The sequence below is a fragment of the Callithrix jacchus genome, chromosome 16 (genome assembly GCF_049354715.1).
Source record: "Callithrix jacchus isolate 240 chromosome 16, calJac240_pri, whole genome shotgun sequence".
Lineage (NCBI taxonomy): Eukaryota > Metazoa > Chordata > Mammalia > Primates > Cebidae > Callithrix > Callithrix jacchus.
This window is the reverse complement of record NC_133517.1, coordinates 52,109,341-52,132,039: the sequence shown is the minus strand read 5'-3', so window position 1 is coordinate 52,132,039 and position 22,699 is coordinate 52,109,341. Positions and strand designations below refer to the sequence as shown.

The 22,699-nt window shown below is 40.6% G+C and overlaps 1 long non-coding RNA gene across 2 annotated transcripts in view; it reads left to right on the top strand.

Moving 5' to 3' along the window:
• Positions 1-22,699, top strand: part of LOC144579731 (uncharacterized) — a 109,283-nt gene that overhangs the window by 21,411 nt on the left and 65,173 nt on the right. The window lies entirely within an intron of this gene.

Below are 22,699 nucleotides of genomic sequence, written 5' to 3'. Positions count from 1 at the left end.
CTTGAACTCAGACCTGGAGCAAGCAAACCTGATAGACATTTACAGAACTCTCCACCCCAAATCCACAGAATACACGTTCTTCTCAGCACGACATCACACCTACTCTAAAAGTGACCACATAATTGGAAGTAAAGCACTGCTCAACAAATGCAAAACAACTGAAATCATAACAAACAGCCTCTCAGACCATAGTGCAATCAAGTTAGAACTCAGAATACAGAAACCAACCCAGAACCGCACAGCTTCATGGAAACTGAACAACTGGCTCTTGAATGTTGACTGAGTAAACAATGAAATGAAGACAGAAATAAAGAAGTTCTTCAAAACCAATGAGAACGAAGAGACAACATGCCAGAACCTCTGGGACACATTTAAAGCAGTCTCTAGAGGAAAGTATATAGTAATAAGTGCCCATATGAGGAGAATGGAGAGATCCAAAATTGACACCCTATCGTCAAAATTGAGAGCTAGAGGAACAAGATCAAAAAAACTCAAAACCCAGCAGAAGACAAGAAATAACTAAGATCAGAGCTGAACTGAAGGAGATTGAGACACGAAAAACCCTTCAAAAAATCAATAAATCCAAGAGCTGGTTTTTTGAAAAGATCAACAAAATAGACAGACCACTAGCCAGATTGATTAAAAATAAAAGAGAGAACAACCAAATAGATGCAATAAAAAATGATAAAGGGGAAATCACCACAGATTCCACAGAAATTCAAACCATCATCAGAGAATATTACAAACAACTCTATGCACATAAACTAGTAAACCTGGAAGAAATGGATAAATTCCTGGACTCCTGTGTCCTCCCAAGCCTAGACCAGGAGGAAGCTGAAACTATGAATAGACCAATAACAAGGTCAGAAGTCGAGGCAGCAATTAAGAGCCTACCACTCAAAAAAGCCCAGGTCCAGAAGGGTTCACAGCCGAATTCTACCAGACACACAAAGAGGAGCTGGTACCATTCCTTCTAAAACTATTTCAAACAATCCAAAAAGAGGGCATCCTTCCCAAATCATTTTACGAGACCAACATCATTCTGATACCAAAACCCGGCAGAGACCCAACAAGAAAAGAAAACTTCAGGCCAAAATCCATGATGAACATAGATGCAAAAATCTTCAATAAAATATTGGCAAGCCGATTGCAATAGCAAATCAAAAAACTTATTCATCATGATCAAGTAGGATTCATCCCGGGGATGCAAGGCTGGTTCAACATACACAAGTCTATCAACGTAATTCACCACATAAACAGAACCAAAAACAAAAACCACATGATTATCTCAATTGACGCAGAGAAGGCATTTGACAAAATTCAACAGCCCTTTATGCTAAAAACCCTCAATAACCTCGGTGTCGATGGAACGTATCTCAAAGTAATAAAAGCTATTTATGACAAACCAACAGCCAATATCATACTGAATGGGCAAAAACTGGAAGCATTCCCTTTGAAATCGGGCACTAGACAAGGATGCCCTCTCTCACCACTCCTATTCAATATAGTACTGGAAGTTCTAGCCAGAGCAATCAGGCAAGAAAAAGAAATAAAGGGTATTCAAATAGGAAAGGTGGAAGCCAAACTGTCTCTATTTGCAGACGACATGATAGTATACCTAGAAGACCCCATCGCCTCAGCCCAAAAACTCCTGAAACTGATAAGCAACTTCAGCAAAGTCTCAGGATATAAAATCAATGTGCAAAAATCACAAGCATTCGTCTACACCAATAACAGACTTAAAGAAAGCCAAATCAAGAACGAACTGCCATTCACAATTGCTACAAAAAGAATAAAATACCTTGGAATACAACTCACAAGGAATGTAAGAGACCTCTTCAAGGAAAACTACAAACCACTGCTCAATGAAATAAGAGAGGACACAAACAGATGGAGAAACATTCCATGTTCATGGTTAGGAAGAATTAATATTGTGAAAATGGCTATACTGCCCAAAGTAATTTACAGAATCAACGCTATCCCCATCAAGCTACCATTGACTTTCTTCACAGAACTGGAAAAAACCACCATGAACTTCATATGGAACCAAAAGAGAGCCCGCATAGCCAAGTCAATTCTAAGCAAAAAGAACACAGCGGGGGGCATCACACTACCGGATTTCAAACTATACTACAAGGCTACAGTAATCAAAACAGCATGGTACTGGTACCAAAACAGAGATATAGACCAGTGGAACAAAACAGAGGCACCGGAGGCAACACAACATATCTACAACTATACAATCTTTGATAAACCTGACAAAAACAAGCAATGGGGAAAGGATTCCCTGTTTAACAAATGGTGTTGGGAAAACTGGCTAGCCATGTGCAGAAAGCAGAAACTGGACCCCTTCCTGACACCTTACACTAAAATTGACTCCAGATGGATTAAAGACTTAAACATAAGACCTGGCACGATAAAAACCCTAGAAGGAAATCTAGGCAAAACTATCCAGGACATAGGAGTAGGCAAGGACTTCATGAACAAAACACCAAAAGCATTGGCAACAAAAGCCAAAATAGACAAATGGGACCTAATGAAACTCCACAGCTTCTGCACGGCAAAAGAAACAGTCACTAGAGTGGATTGGCAACCAACAGAATGGGAAAAAAATTTTGCACTTTACCCATCTGACAAAGGGCTGATATTCAGAATTTACAAAGAACTCAAACAGACTTACAGGAAAAAAACGAACAAGCCCATTCAAAAGTGGGCAAAGGATATGAACCGACACTTTACGAAAGAAGACATATATGAGGCCAACAATCATATGAAAAAATGCTCATCTTCACTGGTCATCAGAGATACCATCAGAGATACCGCATTGAGATACCATCTCACGCCAGTTAGAATGGCGATCATTAAAAAATCTGGAGACAACAGATGCTGGAGAGGATGTGGAGAAAAAGGAACACTTTTACACTGTTTGTGGGAGTGCAAATTAGTTCAACCATTGTGGAAGACAGTGTGGCGATTCCTCAAGGCCTTAGAAATAGAAATTCCATTTGACCCAGCAATCCCATTACCTGGCATATATCCAAAAGAGTATAAATCGTTCTACTATAAGGACACATGTACACGAATGTTCATTGCAGCACTGTTTACAATAGCAAAGACCTGGAATCAACCCAAATGCCATTGATAATAGACTGGATTGGAAAAATGTGGCACATATACACCATGGAATATTATGCAGCAATCAGAAATGATGAGTTTGTGTCATTTGTAGGGACATGGATGAATCTGGAGAACATCATCCTCAGCAAACTGACACAAGAACAGAAAATGAAACACTGCATATTCTCACTCCTAGGCGGGTGATGAAAAATGAGAACACATGGACACAGAAAGGGGAGTACTAAGCACTGGGGTCTATGGGGGGAAAAGGGGAGGGCCAGTGGGAGGGGGAGGTGGGGAGGGATAGCCTGGGGAGAAATGCCAAATGTGGGTGAAGGGGAAAAGGAAAGCAAAGCACACTGCCATGTGTGTACCTACGCAACTGTCTTCTATGCTCTGCTCATGTACCCCAAAACCTAAAATCCAATAAAAAAATTAAAAAAACAAAAAAAACCAAATGTGCGGGTAAAATGGTAGTTAAGAACACAGGTAATAGGCTGTTTGGGTGCAAATCCTGACTCTGGCTCTTTCTGGCTGTGTGGCCTTAGACAACTCACTTTCTTTCCTGTGCCTTACTTTCCCCCTCTGTAAAATTGGGATAGTAACAGTACCTGTATCTGTATCAGTAGCAGGATTATTCTGGAGAATAGAAGAGTTGATATTTATAAAGTACTTGGGCCAGGCATGTTGGCGCACGCCTGTGTCCCAGCACTTTGGACGGTGGAGGTGGATGATGACTTGTCGTCAGGAGTTACTAGCCTGGCCAACATGGTGAAACCTTGTCTCTACTAAAAAATACAAAAATTAGCTGGGTATGGTGATGTGTACCTGTAGTCCCAGCTACTTGGGAAGCTGAGGCAGGAGAATTGCTTGAACCTGGCAGGTGGAGGTTGCAGTGAGCTGAGATTGTGCCACTGCACTCCAGCCTGGGCCACAGAGTGAGACTCCATCTCAAATAAATGAATGAATGAATCTCAAATGAATGAATGAATGAATCCCGAATGAAAGAAAGAAAGAAAGAAAGAAAGAAAAAGAAAGTACTTGGACCCCTCCTACTCAAAGTGTGGTCTTCAGACCAGCATCATCAGCCATACCTAGGGGCTTGTTATAAGAGAAATGCATAATCTCCGACCTGGCCCCAGACCTGCTGAATCAGAAGCTGCCTTTTCACATCCCTAAGTACTTTCTATGGAGAGCAGAGAAACTGACTTAAGCAGTGCCTGGGACACAGCAGGTACTACATAATGTTGGTTAAATTTTAGAGCAGTTCTGGTTTTTCACCGGTCAGACCTCTGAGACTTACTTCTTGTTTGTGTCAGGCAAGCTTTTCCAATAAATATCTGAGGGGCTCTCTCAGGTCAATCAATGTGTACCTCTGGGCTTTAGCTTACTCATCTGTGATGTGAGAGTTGGAAATGAGTAATTTCAGAAGTATCCTGCCAGCTCTGGCCCTTTGGGATGCAATATTGTCTTTCAATTCACACTTTACTGAGCAGGGAGTTAAAGAAGACCCGGTATTTCTTTTGGAAACTGTATGAAAGTAAGGCCTTGGAACGGTGTTTACAAATACCCCTTATGGTGCAAGCTAATCATTCCAGAATTGTCCAACTTAAAAAATCTCACAGACACATCTTATTCTGTCTTTTTATCTTCTTTTTTGAGACAGAGTCTCACTCGGTCACCCACCTGGGGTTCAGTGGCATGATCATGGCTCAGTGCGACCTCCGCCTCCTAGGCTCAAGCGATTTTCATTCCTCAGCTTCCTGAGAAGCCATGTTGGCCAGGCTGATCTCGAGCTCCTGACCTCAAGTGATCCACCCACCTCAGCCTCCCAAAGTGCTGGGATTGCAGGTGTGAGCCACTGCGCCTGGGCCATCTTATTTGGTCTTAATATTTATTTGATGATACTAAGAGCTTGCAGGATTCTGTTGCTCTTGGCAGCAGCTACTCTATTAATTGTTAGCCCTTTTAGAATAAAAAACAATTACCCTTACAAATTATCTAACTTTTGGTGATATAATTGCTTCATAGCCCATGTATCAGACAGAGTTAGCAATTCTAAGAGATTAATTTTCTAAAATGTAGCCAGTAATCACAGTCTAACAGTCTGAAAGGGCTCCTGGGAAACAGTCCTTATTTTATAGAACAGGAAAACAAAAAGGTGATGCCTCTCCTGAAAACATTTTTATAACCACTATCAAGACTTTCAACATCTTTCTATGACTGACAGTATACAGGTTCAATTCTTTGGCCTGGTTAGTATTCTTGACTCATTTTTATTTGCCTCTAAGTAATCTGGTTATGGACTGAATTTTGTCTGTGTCCTTTCCACAAATTTACATGTTGAAGCCCTCCTCCTAATATGACTATTGAGAAATAGAAGTAAAATTCTAAGCCCCTCAACTCAGTGAACAGACCTTCTCTTGGCCATGGTGACCCCAGAATAACCTTGAAAACAGTTCTCAGCCGTGCAGGTATGGGAGATTGGACACACTGTGTTTTACCCACTCCCTCACTAACAGCCATTAGGCCTTCTCCCCTACAGACTGAACAGAAACCAGCCTTCTCAAAAGACTCCATGGCTGATATCAACCAACTGCCTGATGCAGCCCCTCCCTTTTGCAATTTTGGTGCAACAATGGATCAGCATTTCTTCCTGATGAGAGACCATTGACCATAGAGTGGTTCTGGACAGTCTACAGAGAATGTGCAGTGCAGGTTTTCATGTCATCTGTTTCATCTTTTGACATAAGAGGGCCTAAAACTCCACCCTGGGATCATGCTAACGCTGCCAGCTTTTGCACACGGGACCCAGGGATCATGTTAACACTGCCAGTTTTTGTACACAGGACCCATGAAGAGGCATGAAGCTCAGTTGCACATGTGAAAGTTTTTCCTTTTGTAAATATTAATGACTCCTAGAATCTGTTGAATATGTACACTTAACCACCCAACATACCATACATTTCTGTTCCCTTTTCCCCCCTCCCTTGAAGTATCAAATTTTGGCTTCTGACAAGAGCTACACTTCCCACCCTGCAGGCCACCCTGAAGGCTGAAACTCTTCATGAGAAATAAGGCTTTTCTTTCTAAATTTATGAAAATTGTCATTCTTAAATTGATATTATATTTGGAGACAGAGCCTTTAAGAAGGGAATTAGGTGAAATGAGGTTATGAAGGTGGGGCCCTAATCCGATAGGACTGGTGAATTAGTCTGTTTTCATGCTACTGATAAAGACATACCCAAGACTGTGTAATTTATAAAGAAAAAGAGGTTTAATGAACTCACAGTTCCATGTGACTGGGGAAGCCTCACAATCATGGTAGAAGGCAAAAGGCATGTCTTACATGGTGGCAGAAGAGAGAATAACCGAACTTGTGCAGGGAAATCCCCCGTATAAAATCATCAGATCTCACAAGACTTATTTACTATCACAAGAACTGCATAGGAAAGAGCTGCCCCCATGATTCAGCCATCTCCCACCAGGTCCATCCCATGACACATGGGAATAGTGGGAGCTATGATTCAAGATGAGATTTGGGTGGGGACATAGCCAAACCATAACAACTTGTGTCCTTATAAGAAGAAGAGATACTGGAACTCTCTCTTTTTCTCTCTGCATAAACAGAGATGAAGCCACATGAGGATACAGAGAAAGGGCAAGTTAGCAAGACAGAACTCACCAGAAACCAACCCTAGTGCCACTTTGATCTTGGACTCCAGGCTTTAGAACTATGAGAAGATAATTGTCTGCATTTTAAGCCAACTGGCCTGTGATATTTTATTATGGGTGCCCAAGCAGATGAATGCATTCTTCCCAAAGGGAGCATAAAAAGTCTCCTTCTGTATGCCCAGGATATGCCCACTCCTTATCTTTCTCCAGAGTCCTCTTATGATGGCTTTCCTCTCCACTACTTATGTAAAAATCAGTTGGTTTTCATGGCTCTGTTCAAATGGCATCTCTTCTGGGAAGCCTTCTGAAGTGAGTTGCATAAGATCTCTCCCAAATTCATGGCCCCCTGGAACCTTAGAATGTGACCTTATTTAAAAATAGGGCCTAAGGACCAATAACTTCTGTCTTTTTTTTTTTTTTTTGAGATGGAGTTTCGCTCTTGTTACCCAGGCTGGAGTGCAGTGGTGCAATCTCGGGTCACCGCAACCTCCGCCTCCTGGGTTCAGGCAATTCTCCTGCCTCAGCCTCCTGAGTAGCTGGGATTACATGCATGCGCCACCATGCCCAGCTAATTTTTTGTATTTTTAGTAGAGACGGGATTTCACCACATTGACCAGGATGGTCTCGATCTCCTGACTTCGTGATCCACCCACCTCGGCCTCCAAAAGTGCTGGGATTACAGGCTTGAGTCACCATGCCCGGCCTGTCTTTTTAAGAAGAGGAGATGACCCAGAGATGCAGAAAAGATGGCCATGTTAAGACAGAGGCAGAGATTGGAGTGATGCTGCCACAAGCCAAGGAATGCTGAAAGCTGGAACATGCAAGAGTTATCTTCTAGAGCCTTCAGAGGGAATGTGGCCCTGCTGACACTAATTTTGGACTTTCAGCCTCCGGAACTGTGAGAGAATAAATTCCTGTTGTTTGAAGCCGCCGAGTTTGTGGTAACTTGTTACGGAGGCCCCAGAAAGCTAATAGGCCTTCTCTGATCCTTCCAGGGGAAAGTTCTCAAGGGACATTTTGCCTCTCACAAAGACTTTTCACCTTCTGTTATAGCTTATTTAAGTACATCTCACTGGTTCACCAAGATTGTGATCCCTGGAGGGGAGAACCTTTGAGCCAACAAAGTACTCATCACAGAATCTTAGATATTGTAATGTTTGTAGTCCTTGAAAATGTCTTAAATAAATGAACGGAATTGTTGGGCTGTCAGATTTCCTAAGGGAAATATTAACTTTTTCCCAGGACAAAAATTCACATTCCCTACAACATACTTCTATGTAAATTAATCCAGAAGTAGACTTGCAGCCATGACATGTGCAGGTCTACTTCTGGATTAATTTATATAGAAGCATGTAGTGGGGAATGTGAATTTCCTATACAATTGATTTAGTGATTATTTATTGAAACTTTATGAGAGAAACATTATTGTGTAGTAGAAAGGGCACAAGACTGGGCATTTAAAACTCTGGAGTTGGGTTGGAGTCTGGGTCTGGCTGATTATTGGCTGTGACACCTTAGGTAAGGCACTCTCGGCTCAGTATCAATATGAGCAAAATGAGGATAAAATGGTCAGTGCTGCCTACCCCATGGGCATGTTAGGAAACTTGTATGAGGTAGGTTATAAGTGAGGGCTCTGGAAGCTACAAAGTCTCTAAGCTGAGCTGGTTTGAATGTTATCTAGAGTGCCTTGTGGGGTCACAACTCCTACCTCATAGAGCTGTAGGAGTTAGACCCATAAGGGAGTTTAGGGATCATATAGTGATATCACATGAGAAAACTGAGGCCAAAAGAAATTGTGACTCACTTATCTACTGTGAATCCAGTGGCCCCACAGTGGGAGCCTGAGTCCCACTTCACTAAGTTGAAATGTCATAGCAAGCAGGCAACTAGCAATGTTTCTTTCTTTGCTGAAACTAAGCACAGCGAGCTCACCTGATGGAACAGATAGAACAAGTGCAGGAAGGACAATCCCCAGAAACACAATAAGAAACTCATTTCATAAGATGATTCTTTGCAGTTCATTTTGAAGGATTTCATAAACATTTTAGCAATCCTGTTATGATAAGGGTATAACTTACAGTGGCATTTATTCAAGGCTTAGGTTGTAGAATAATATGATGTCCTAGATATTTGACAGACGGGAGTGAATTTTTAAGGCAAATAGATGGATGGAGATACCCAGGGAAGATACCGGTAAATCAGCAGCTCTCAATGGAATAGTAAACGTCCACGATGTGATGTAAGTGTCTATGGTGTGATGCAGAGATTGACAGCCTTGTTCCTAGACCTGAAACTGTTAAAATGCTGATTCTGGTATTACCAGCCGCTTGCTGAGGAAGAAGAGGCTAAAATCCTGTTATAAGGCACTGTAGATGTGAGTGATCGGTTAACTTTAAAATGTCCCTTACTGTGAGCCAGACCACATAGTTGGATGCATGAAAGAGTGCTCTATTTGTTAAGGAAATAAGAAATACAAACAAGAAACCTGGAGGCTAACATTCTCAGATGGGAGCTCATTTTATTTTGTAGAAAAGAAAAACCACTGTGGAGAGGTTCTGTGATTGTAAAAAGGAGTGTATTTCAAATTAAGGTTATGCTGCGCAAGATATATGAATAACTATGTCTTTAAATGGCTTAAATAACTATGTCTTTAAATGACTTAACGGGACATTTTCAAGCAACTCAGCACTTGGCATATTTCATTTTGACAAGCAGGAGCAGGTGGGTGGCTCAGACTTCTCAACCTTGAAGAGATGACCCCAAATGACTTTGTGTTTTCCTGGTAGCTGCAAGATAAAATAAGGGTTAATTAACTGTCTGGGGGAAAGTACATTGCTCAGGTAAACAGGAGAGGATTGCGTGACGGATGAATAGAAAGAACCAGTGTCAGGAAAGCACACAGTGACACAGTGACATATGTGCTGGAAAGCATGCTGGCCTGGCATCCCTGGGGTCTAGTGGAAGTGGTTTCTCTTCAGCACAAAGGAATTAAACCCAACAGTCAGTGGTGCTCACACAAGTGTGCATACTTTTGCAACTCTCGGGTGAGAGATCTTTCTGTTTTTCTACGTTTGGGTGAGGAACCGATCCTGAAGAAGCAATACACCTCCAGGCAGGCTTATGCCTTTTCTGAACTTTGAGAGGCTTTAAATGCTTTGAAAATAGGTAACTTTACTGAAATTGTTTCAAATCGGGACTCTTTGACACTCTTTTTTACTTTTTCTCTGCTTCTATTTTCTTGATTATTGCCCCTCCCTCTTCTGCTTCCTCTAATCTCTGTCCCTGCCAGTCTGGGTAAAGTTTCTGGCACCTGACTTGTTTGCCAGGAAAAAGACAACTGCTGGCGAAGGAGAAAACCCTTTCCTGCATGCTTGGATGCTTTTGGATCCAACGCTCCTAGCTGGGAGATGGGAAGCTGTGGGCTGCGCAGTGGGTCCTGTGGTCTTGGAAAGGGGACACCCCATCTTGTGTTCATCTTTGTAGAATGTGGGCAGGTTTGGGGGTCCTCAAGAAAGATTTTGAAATTTTTGAAGTCTGTACTCTGCCTGTTTTTCTAAAAAATTCTTTAGTAGGTGAATTATTTACTTAACATTGTGTATTTGGGAGAATATGAGGATAGAGACGGAGCATGCTCTGTTGCATAGCTTCTTAGGAAGGAAACACTATGAACTGCCCTGTGGGAATGCAGGCAGACGCTGTCGTCAGCGAATGTTGGGAGGATCCATAATGTTGGATTGGAATAGAACGAGAGTGGGGTGTTTGATTTTGCTTTCATTTGTTTGGTCTAAAAATTCTATCACTTTCTCTCATGTTCATATTTCTCCCTGTATTCATAACAGAACAGTTTTGCAGACCAGAAAAGAGATATACACAGTTGGCCCTCCGTATCTCTGGGTTCTGCATCTGTGGATTGAACCGACTGCAGATCAAAACTATTCAGAAAAAAATTGTGATATGTGTAAGTCTTTGGGAGTTCATGCTGTATTAATAATGACTGTTGATTTTCCATTTCATAGATGTAGACACACTCTTGGAAATATCTAAGATAGTAACAATGGGAGATGGTGATATGTTGAAAGAAGGAACAGCACAAGTTGAATCAGAATCACAATTTTTTAAAGCAAATGTGGATGTGAACATATATTACTGTATAGTCATCCCTTAATGTTTAAGGGAGATTGGTTCCAGGACCCCCAAGGATATCAAAACCTGCAAATGCTCAAGTCCCTGATCTAAAAGTGGGTATTTGCATATAACCTATTCACATCCTCCTGTATACTTTAAATCATCTCTAGATTGCTTATAATATCCAATACAATGTAAATGCTGTGTAAGCAGTTGTCACATTGTGTGGTTTAGGGAATAACAACAAGAAAAAATGTTATTTATATAGCGTAGACTCCAAAAAGACTTACACATATGATAATAGTCAGATGATGTTTTAAAAATTGCTATGTCAGGTCTTTCAACTTTTAATTCCAGTTTTATTTTGCTTTTCTCATGCTCCACAAACACGAATATATGTAATATGTATAATATTCTTCTAAATCATGATCATTTATTTGAGGTTGTGTTTGCCAGGCTTCTCCACTGTAAAGTTACTATTTTTCTCTTTGCAAATAGTAAAAAAATTGTGAGGAGAAGCTTTACAATTATGTAAACATCCTATTTGTCATCAAATTTTCATGCAGTTGTTAGCATCCACCGATAATTTCCCAACTCCATCATGCCAAGAAATAAATGTAGAAGGAATGATGAATTTAGAAAATCAAAACTCTATTTTTATAAAAAGAATCTGCAACACCCCTTTACTATTCTGGAATGTATTTTATAGGTGATATAATCTATCTATACATAGCTTCAACTATAGTATAAAGGAGAAACAAAAGGATAGTGATTTATAATAAAAATAATGTTTTTCACTATGTAAATGCTTTGGCACTTCTACACAAGAGGACACATTGGGAGTCAGGTGTGTACCCCCTGTGAGAAATCATGGTGCAGGAACAGCTACATGTGCAGAGGTGGCCTGCTGATGGCGCAGAGTCAGCCAGTGGTATTGTGTTGGTAATGTGATTTTTGAAACCAGTGAACAATTTTTGGTAAAATTTGAAACAAAGTACAAAATGTTCCTTCAATTACCCCATATTCACAATCCCACAGAATTTGGTATACCTTAAAATAATGCAAAAATTATTTAAGTTTAAATCTAAGACATACGTAAAATTTAGATAACTATAGATTTTTTATCTACATGGATGCTGGGCAGGACATTTGATAAATTGTGTAGATTGACAAATGTACAGGATGTGGATAATTATTTGGGGTGTGGCACCAATCTGCTTATTTCAGGACATCTGACAGCTCTGGTCTGACCCCACTAGGTGTCTTTAGTGTACTCGAATCATCCAGACAATAAAATAACTCCCCCAGATGTCCAAAATGTCCCCTGGAGGTCGTAATACTGGTTGAGAAGCGATGTTCTGAGCTGTCTCATCAGCACAGATTCCTGTCCACTGGTGCTCCTCTCCTTTGCCAACAACAAAGACACAAAAAGCACTATATTGGTTTTCTCTCGGTATTCCTGAATAATGTTCTAGTCCTTCACCTGTTTGCTTTAGCTCTCTCTATTGCATCTTGTAGGACTTGGGCATGAGAGTCTTTTTAATTTCCATGGATGCATAATATGCTGATTTGAGGTTAAAGAGAACAGTGTCAAATGGCTTGATTCACCATACTTACCCAATTTCGTGGAGATGAATAAAAAGATTAACATCTCCTTCAGTTAAGACTAGGAAGACAAGGGACGTTTTCAAGGACTCAAACCAAGGCTCTAATTCTTCCATATACTTCTCCCCTACCATTTGTAGATGCCTTTAACCTCCATCAGAGATTTTTCTCCTTGGCGTTCCTGAATTTAAATCAAAATCTGGGGCAGAAATGAGATCAGATAACAGGAAAGTCTGGTTTTGAAAAGCTGTCTTGCCACATTGAAATAAGAATCATTATAAATAAGTGCTTGAGTGACCAGCAATGCAATTGTGGAGAACCAGCCTATTACTTGACCTTCTAAGTCATCAAGAATTTTTTGACCAAGAAGAGCCTGGCCTACCTGATTTACTAATCTGTTTTAAACAATAATAATGTGAACAGGTCAAAGGAATCTTAAGGAAGGAGAATTGTATTTGAGCTGAGGGCTTTCTGTTGACTGAGTTTGGACAGACATATTATTGATAACTATAATGTGGTATTTTCATATGTCATCATTGGAGCAATCCTGGAGTCAATTTCTCCTGTGTTTCTCCATCTTTCTCTCTCTTTTGTTTTCTTAGGCTTCCCATCATTTTGCTTTCTTTAATGCTTTTATGTTTCAACATTTAGGAATGATGAATCTGACTTCTAACTGAGTTGAGCAAATGATTTCATTACAGTCATGCTTTAAAATCACATTTACAAATTCTCATAGGTCAGCAGCAGAGATGCTGGAAACTGGGAGTGCCTACCAAGCACAGATGGGCTACATTAATTTTGTGGCTTTCTCTTTGTTCTTTCAGACTGTTTCATGAGGACTTTTACCATCTAGAATCTTTCTCAGGAGTATTCTGGGTACTTTGACCTGGATCAGTTACTGCTTTGGCTTGTGGCAATGTAACAAACTGGCACAACAGGACAAAAATGAGTTGATTATTTCAGCTGAATTTCCTGGGAGTTTCATTCACAGTAAAGGAGAGGCAGAACAAGTTGAAAACTGGAACATGCGGGTCCTCATTATTCCTTTGTTGTACCATCCATGCAGTGAGTGTTTACCAAATTCCCTTTATGCCTCATAGCAGGAGGCCACAAGGAGAGTGACTGAGTTCCCATGGCTACCACAGGAGGCCGCCAGGTGGGACAAATAATTCAAGGTGAGGAAGTAGATGGCCTGGGTCTCCCATTCTGTTGTTACTTCCTAGCAGTTAGCATGTCTGAACCTCAAACTCCTTATAAATATCCCATTTTGTCTACAGCCCAGTATGATTGTAAGAGTCAAGTGAAACAAGAAAACTCCAAGGATGAGTTTAAAAAAACAAAACAAAACCCACAAGCGTTTACAATAGCACAAAGCAGCTTTTTTGAGACTGCATAGATGGGAATCAAGTTTCAGGAGTCTGGGGTACAAGCCTGAAAGTACATCCACTCTGTGTCTCTCAGGGCAGCTGAGAGGGCTGCATGTTCTGGAGCAAACCCTTTGAATGAGGGCGGAGTGGGCAAGAGAACAAGTGAGCCATCCTATTGTTTCTTCAACCTCAAAATGTCAAAATTGAACTCATCACTTCTTGACCTTGGCTTTAGGCCACCACTTCCCCTTCATGGCACTCTCTGGCCCTAATACCCTAGCCTTTTGAAGTTAACAGCACGGAAGGCAACCGTGTCCACCCACAGTGTGATTCTTGGCTGCACTGTGACGAACAGACACTGGGCCAGAGTGGACGTGGCTGTGATGTCTTATGATTCTCCCCATTATATGCTCAGAATTTTATTTACTAAGCCTGCCAAGAATGGAGATTACTTAGAGAAGGTTTTCACTTAAATAATTCAGAATGGCATTGAACCAAGTCAAATGGTAAATGATAAAACTGGAGAGCAAGAACTAGATTTAGGATTCAATAATCCTAAATCAGTTCTGGTCTGGGCTCTCTACTTACTGTTTGTTTGGCTTTGGAAAAGTGACTTCACCTGTTTGCACCTCAGTTTCCTGATTTGAAAAAGGGGTTAAGAATTGCCACTGCTATCAGTTTACAGGGCTGCTGTGAGAGTCGGAGGGAAGGATATATTTGGTGTGTCATCAACTGACAGCTCCCTATGGTACAAGGAACACAAAGTAGATTAGGGTTGATTCATTGTTAGAGAAAGGCAATCAGAAAGAAACTAGAATTTATTGAGGTTTCTTGTGAACGTGACCTCATGTTGCATATATAATTATATTCACTCTTCACAAGAATCCTGTAAAGTGGGTATTATTATCCTCATTTTTCTCAGAGAGATTAAGTAACTTGCCCAAGATTACACGCTGCCAACTGACCTGGCTGGAATTCAAATCCAGGTCAGGCTGATTCCAAAACTCATTCTTTGTATGACATGTGCTGCCTCAATAGCAGAGCAAATTATATATATTTGTAGATATAATTTATATGTTTATATATTATATATATATATGTTTATATAATATATTCTTTTTTTTGAGATGGGGTTCTTAGTCCGTCACCCAGGCTGGAGTGTAGTGGTGTGATTTCGACTCATTGCAGCCTCTGCCTCCCAAGTAGCTGGGACTATAGGCTGAGACTACAGGCTGCCACAATAGGCTGAGACTACATGGCTAATTTTTTTTTTTTTGGTAGCAATGGGGTTTTGCTATGTAGACCAGGCCAGTCTCAAACTCCTGAGCTAAAGTGATCCACAAACCTCAGCCTCCCACAGTGCTGGGATTACATGCATGAGCCACTGTGCCCGGCCTAAAACAAATATATACTTTGACTCTAGGCAGTACATTAGTGATTTCTCTGCTTGTATGCACAGAGATAAAACAAAAAAGCAAACCCCCAAATTCAGTATTTATATCTTAATCCAAACAGGACTTCTGTATTTGAGAAAGGAAAGTCCAGGCTAAATGCATGTCTCAGAGAGATTCAAAGCTGAAGGTTTTGCAGACAGCACACCTAAGTGGGTGTTTAATCCAGGAACGTTAGGAGAAGAATGCCAATGGACAGGACTGCCATGAGATTCCATAGGGACAGTGAACATCCATTGTGATAGCCCGAAGCCAAAACACATGGTATCAGCAGGCAGCTGAATCCACAAATCCTGCTGCATCTGGCTGCTGGGAAGCATTTCACATCATCTTTGCCGGCCAGAGCTCAAACTCACTAAGTTTAAATGAAAACTACTGATAGGAAATGCAGAGAACTCATGAAGGAATGTGTTCAGTGGAAATTTTAGTGCAAAGCTCTTAAGTGTTTTGTTTCTGAGGATCTATGAGAAGGCTTAAGAATCTAAAATCTGGGCATTTTAGATCTGCTTAGTATGAGGATAATTTGTGGCCTTAGGTTTAGAGTCACTTTTTAAAAACTGGCCCCTGGATTGCAGGAAAACAGAAAAACAATTTGCCATTTGGTATGACTTGTTATAAAACTTAGCTGGTGGTTTTTAAAAATAGTTCTAAACCAAATTAGCTCTGGGCACCTGCTGGAGCTTAGTATGTTTTCAGATAGACTTGTTTGCTGTCAGCCAGAAAAAAAAAAAAAAAAACCCAACCCAACAAAACCTTCCACCCACATGGTTTGTTATAAAACCTGACACCACTAATGCTTCCAAGCCACTTTTCTTAGATCAAACCATTCAAATAAAAAAACATGGCATTTGACATCTTAAAAGAATGGAGTAAATGTAGATAATAGTTTCAGAAAATCAGGGGAAGAAAGGCAGGAAATGTTAGAAAATGCAATGTATTAATCACTGTGTGAAAGCTTTTCTAATTCTTCATGTGACTTCATTCCAACATGGATATTATAATATGGCTGGAATGTTAGGATTTATGGTTTTATAAGATAGGCCTCTGAAAAACCATTTCTGTTACCACAATGTTTACCCAAGATGGGCATGGATATAGCTGTTTCAAGTGATTTGGACATTTTGTTTATGTGACAGAAGAGATATAAATAATATTTAAGTGAATAATGGCAACAACGACAGTAACCAAAGTGGCAAAAATAGTTTTGTGGAGATGTTATTTTTTAGGCAATATTGAAGGCTGTTCCTTGCTTATAGAGTATGTTAAGACCTGGGTCAACAGTAACAAATGAAAACCTCATTTCTGCAGTGCTCTGAGGGCGATTTAGGTTTCACAGACCTCATTTAAATTCCGATCTGTAGCAGTTCTCTAACTGCAGTTGGGAAAGAATCCTGTTTAATTATACATATGTTTTGTATAGTAAAATGGCTTCAGAAAGCCTCTCTTACCATCACTAGTCTACATATCATTGAATAAAATACTACTGACTCACTAGTGATTCACCCTGCCTTCCTGAATAACTTTGAATAATTTAACTTCCTAACCACTGCAGGTTCTTGAAATCAAATTGGTATTTTAGAAGTCCTGATAGGAGTAATTATAATAATAATGGCGAGAATATTGATGACTACTATTGTTAGTACTACTTACTAAATGCCTGGTACTGAAATAGATGTATTTATGATATACCTGATAACAGTCCTGTATAACAGTTATTATTAGCCCATTTTATAAATGGGGAAATAGGATCTTAGAGTTTGCACAGCTTAAAAAAATGGAAATATTGGAATCTGAATCCAAAGCAGCCTGACTAAAAATAATGCAAGAAGAAAAAGAAAGGTTGAGTATCAGAGAGAAGGTAAAAGGAGACATTTTCTCCAGGAAGTGACACATAAAATGGCAAATATGCTTTGCTCCCCATTAGAGGGTTCTGAAATCCCAGACATAAATATGATATAAAAACATTCTTATGAGCTCTAAATGAGGAGATGTAGGTCAAAACTTGCAGAAATTCTCTAGACACTCTTCTAAACAGGTGTGGTTTAAATTAATCCAGTCTAGCAGAGTAACAAAAGCTGCCTTATTTGTTGCTAAAAGGCCTGGTCAGATATAACCATTAAAGTGTGTGAGTTCTCTATTGAGTAATCCACTTTTGCTGTGGAAATCTTAAAATAAACTCTTCTTTATGAATGTGAAGGCTCACTAATTCTCCTTTCACTAAACCTCAAACCCTGTAATTTTTACTAAGTACCCTAGAGTCTCACAAATGCTAATACCAGAGCATTTTAGTCTATCACAAAGATTTTGTTTTAAATAACCACTGGGGAAAAAAATAAGATTCAGCATTTCATATAAGTAATTGAAATGAAACTGGATTTCCCAAGTAAAGAAAAGTGTTTTAGTGGAGTTATCTTTGATTTGTCTTATTGACAGCAATTTTTAGTTAAGCTTTTGGCATTATTTATCTGCACTGTTTTTTAAGGTTATCAGATGGGATTAAAGCATACATGACATTGGTACTTATGTATTTAACTGTTTATCTCAGAGTGCAACCTGATAAAATATTTACTGGTCTTGGACTTTTTTTTTTTTTTAAACTGGAGGGACTCAAGCTTTGTATGAGTCCTTGTACACTTCAGGTGACCAAATCAGAACACCTGAAAAAATTTGATCAGCTTCATTTGCCACCACTTATTTATACAGCTAATTCCCGTATTAAGAATTTGGAAGCATCTCCCATTATTGCTTGTGTAGACTAAGTTAGCCCTCAATGAATTGGACTAGGGTTGAAAATAGTCCTATTATGATCTATCTGAGGTTATGTAGGCTTGGCTAAAAATATCCTGCCAAATCCTTATAGAAAATTTAAAAATGGTAAAGATGATATAAGTAAACAACTGAATAGCAATGCATTTATCTCATGATAAATGTAATCAGAAGACCTCTACTAGCTGAAGTATTTCTTTACCATCTCCAAGCTAATATGAACTTTCTCTTTTAAATCTTGCCACCTAAAGCACTTATGTCATATCTTTTTGTTATGCAAAACCATCTTTTAGAACATACTCTTTCTTTGTGTATATTACAAAATGGTGCCTTGCTGATTGGACCAATTATAAAAAGATATCCTTTGCTCTGGGTCTGGGCTAAGGTAGCTCTTTGCCAGCTCTGTGCAGACTGGATTTCAGCCACACTTGTATTTCCTTGTGTGTGGTGACCTGTTCTTATGCTACTTATAGTTTGTCCCTTATTACAGATCTTTATATTTTTATCATTTACTAATTTATTCACTTGACAAATGTTTAATGAGCACTCATTACATACCAGGCATTCATTAAACTCTGGAGAATTCAGTAATTTATAAATAAGACCTGGACCCTGCCCTCAAGGAACTCTTGTTTTAGTTGGGGGAGAAGGATACTGTTAATCAGTATTCCAGCAGCAAACAGATGGCACAGCCATAGGATAAGTCAAAGAGAATGTAATAAAGGGATTATTCACAGGACAGGGTGTAGGGAACTCACAAGGCATAGTGTAGGACTTAGGGGATAGCAAGGCATGGTTAAAATGGTGGACGGGGAGAAGCAGTTACTGGAACCCAGAGAGTGAGAGTGCTGGCTGGAGAGGGTCCCTGGCTGGAGCTAAACTTAGGAGGAGGATTACAGGCAGGGACTGGGGGACTCTGCAATGAGGCAGGTGGGTGGAGGGAATAAACACCCCATCCTCACTCTACTGTCCTCTCATCTTCTCATTGTTTAAAGACGTTCTTCATTGGCTGAACTTGAGCAGAAGTCAGGAGATAAGGATGGTGATTGATATATTCTTTAGAGTTCAGCCTTTGGGGTGCAGAGAACAGACATTAAGGAGGGTGGAGGAGTGTGGGGAGTGGGTCTGGAAGAGGAAACAGAAGATATCCAGCATGGTCCATTCCTCTTGCCTCTCTTGTCCTTTACATAGGTGAAAGTTTGTGTTCCAATGCAGAAAACACACAAAATCCCATCAGTTTCCACATCACTGACATCGATATTATCAATCTGGTCATACTCCCAGCTGAAAACTAATCAACAGTCACAGTCACCAGTGTTCTTTATATAACAATCAACAGTCAACAATCACCAGTGTTCTTCATATAAAGTAATGAGGGTGTCAGGGATAACATATAAATATAAAATTTAGCTGCTACCTTGTCTACCTCTATAGCTCGTCACAGGGCTTAATTGGTAATGACAGTTGTCTTTGCCCAGCAACCTTTTCCCTTGTTCCGTGCTCACATCCTCTCTGGTGCTATGGACTGAATGTTTATACCCCACTCAAATTGAAACTCTACCACAAATGCAGTGGTATTCAGTGGGATTTTTGGAAAGTAATTAAAATTAGATGAGGTTATGAGGACAGACCTTCCTCAGTGGGATTAGTGACTTTATGAGTGATGAGAGAGCTTACTTCAGCTCCCTGCTTTTTGCCACCTGAAGATACAAGGAGAAATTGGAAGAGGGTCCTCACCTGATCTCAGATCTCCAGCCTCCAAAGCTATTGTTTTGTCCATTGTTTATAAGACACCCAGTTTATAGTAGTCTGTTATAGCAGCTGAATTAAGAGTGCTTTACCTGGTGAGGTGGCCCAAAGCTTCATTCCTGTGAGACCTGAGTACTTGGATTCTATTTTGAGTTGCTGTAGTTTTTCATTGAGCAGGAGTTATTGTGCACATCTACTAAGAGGTACCCTAGTGAATCCCTGTGTTTCAAACATAGTTCTTCATGTTTACATTATGTAGTAGCAATCTAGTTTCCTCCTGGTAATTCGGATCAATCACCCTGGCCAGTAGAATAACCTTCTTCCTCTGTCTGTTAATTCACAGTCATGAGAATTTCAAAAAGGCAAGAGGGCAGCCTGTGTTTCCTGGTAGAAGCATGCTTCCTTTGGGCATGAAGACATCTAAACCCACTGAGCTCAAAGTCACGTTGACAGCAAACATTTTTTGGAGTTGTGGGAACAAGGTGGAAAATTCACTAGATATAATAGTGAGATGGAGTACTTCCACCTTCTTGCTCTGGTTTCTGGACCCATGCATTCTAGCCCTGGAGGAGGCAGGATCACATAGTAGAAACTGGTTAAGACATTACTGTATCCTGTAGGACAGTACCCTAGTCTCCAGTGTGCAGTCCGCCAACTGGTACAGCAGCTGATCTTTCAGGATACCATTCTAGCTTACATCAAGCCAGCGGGAGATCAATGAATGACATGCATATGAGCTCACTACCATTTTTCTTTTGCTTAAAATATTTTCCTGGATGGAGAACTTGTGTAGGACATGAATGGCAAAAGTAAAGCTTTCTGCAGTTCCATGTGAGAAAAGTACTTTAGGCCGAGAAGCCAAGTCTGTCCCCCAGAAAATAAGTCAAATATATGAGGACAAATTTACATACTTCCTATCATGGAGGAAGTCCACTGTAACTTATATGCTTCCAGGTGATTGGCTCGTCTCCTGAGAAATTGTGTCATGTCAGGGGTTCAGTGTTGGCCTCTACTGTTGGCAGGTCGGCACTCAGCAGATGTAGTAACTAGACACACCCTTCATCCCTGCTACCATGGCCTCCTTTTACATACTTTTACATGGCCCACTGAGCAAACACTGAGGAGGCTGAGGAAGGAGGCTAAAGGGACCTAATCGGCCATTTTACCCAACTGATTGTTGAGAACCTTCCCCAAAGCCATCTTTCTGGTGAATATTTTCATACTCAGTCCATTTGAATAATTCATCCACAAATCACTCCCTCACTCACCCTTGTCATCGGTTTTCCAATTTTGTTCTTGTCAAGTCCATGACCATCCAACCAACACTGTTAGTCTATGCCTGTGAGTCAGTGTAGATCAACCATTTTGCCTTTCTCATTAGATGGACAACCAGATGCACTTCCCAAAGTCCTGCCAAGGGGGAGGACTTACATTCTCCACTATCTTTCAGGGTTGGCCTGGAAGGCATGCAGATTCATGTGTTACCAGACCCAGCCATTTTTTTCCCTTAGCTGGCCATAGGGAACTCCCTAGGATGGGACAGGAGGATTGAGGCGGAGAGAACGAAACACTGGAGCAGGCACTGTGAAAATTTGAGTTTCCTGCTTGTTTCTTCCCAGCAAGCTCCAGCGCCTTTGTATTATGCTGTTCATAACTTGGAGTGCACAGTTTTGTGACTTGGTGGTTCAGATGCTTTATACTTTTAATACATTATTTTGTTTTGTTCTTTTTTTTTTTTTGAGATGGAGTCTTGCTCTGTCGCCCAGGCTGGAGTGCAGTGGGGCACTCTTGGCTCACTTGCAACCTCTGCCTCCTGGGTTCAAGCAATTCTCTGCCCAAGCCTCCCTAGTAGCTGGGATTACAGGCACCCACCACCATGCCCAGCTAATTTCTTTTGTATTTTTAGTAGAGATGGGGTTTCACCATGTAGACCAGAAAGGTCTCAATCTCTTGACCTCATGATCCATCTACCTTGGCCTCCCAAAGTGCTGGGATTACAGGTGTGAGCCACTTCACCCGGCCTATACTTTTAATACATTATACTACATCCTGTAGGCTAGCAACGTTTAATACTTTAATATGATTCCTGAAAATATCAATGTAATGACCACCATTTATGATCAAAACCCAGTTCATTATAGGCAGCTCAGGTTACTTGATGCTTCATGTCTGGCAGTCAGTCCCTAACAGGGCTTGGAAACAAGCCAGAAACTGCATTTCAAATGGAGAATCATTGTTGGCATAAGAGTACATGGCTTGCTGAAGTTTCATTTGCAGTGCCAATGGGAGATAACTCCTGAAAATTCTCTTACAGAAGAGATCATTCAATCAGGTTTTGAAGGATGAGGTAGACAAACCATGGAACAGCATCTGCAAAAATTTTAAAAAAGTAAAATCACGGCTGGGTGTAGTGGTTCATGCCTGTAATCCTAGCACTTTGGAAGGCCAAGGTGGGTGGATCACCTGAGGTCAGGAGTTCGAGACTGGCCTGGCCAACATGATGAAACTCCGCCTCTACTAAAAATCCAAAAACTAGCTGGCCGTGGTGGCTCATCCTTGTAGTCCCAGCTACTTGGGAGGCTGAGGCAGAAGAATGGCTCAAACCCGGGAGGTTGAGGTTGCAGTGAGCCGAGATTACACCACTGCACTCCAGCCTGGGCAACAAAGTGGGATTTTCTCTCTCTCTCTCTCAAAAAAAGTAAAATCTTGAATGTTAAAGTCATTTGATATTACTGGGTCAGGAGGAGGCACACTTGGGGTCCTAATCACAGGGGACCTCGAACCTTGTAGAGAAAGTTACTGAATTCCTAGGCAGAGGAATTGTCTTATCTCTTTAAATAAAAG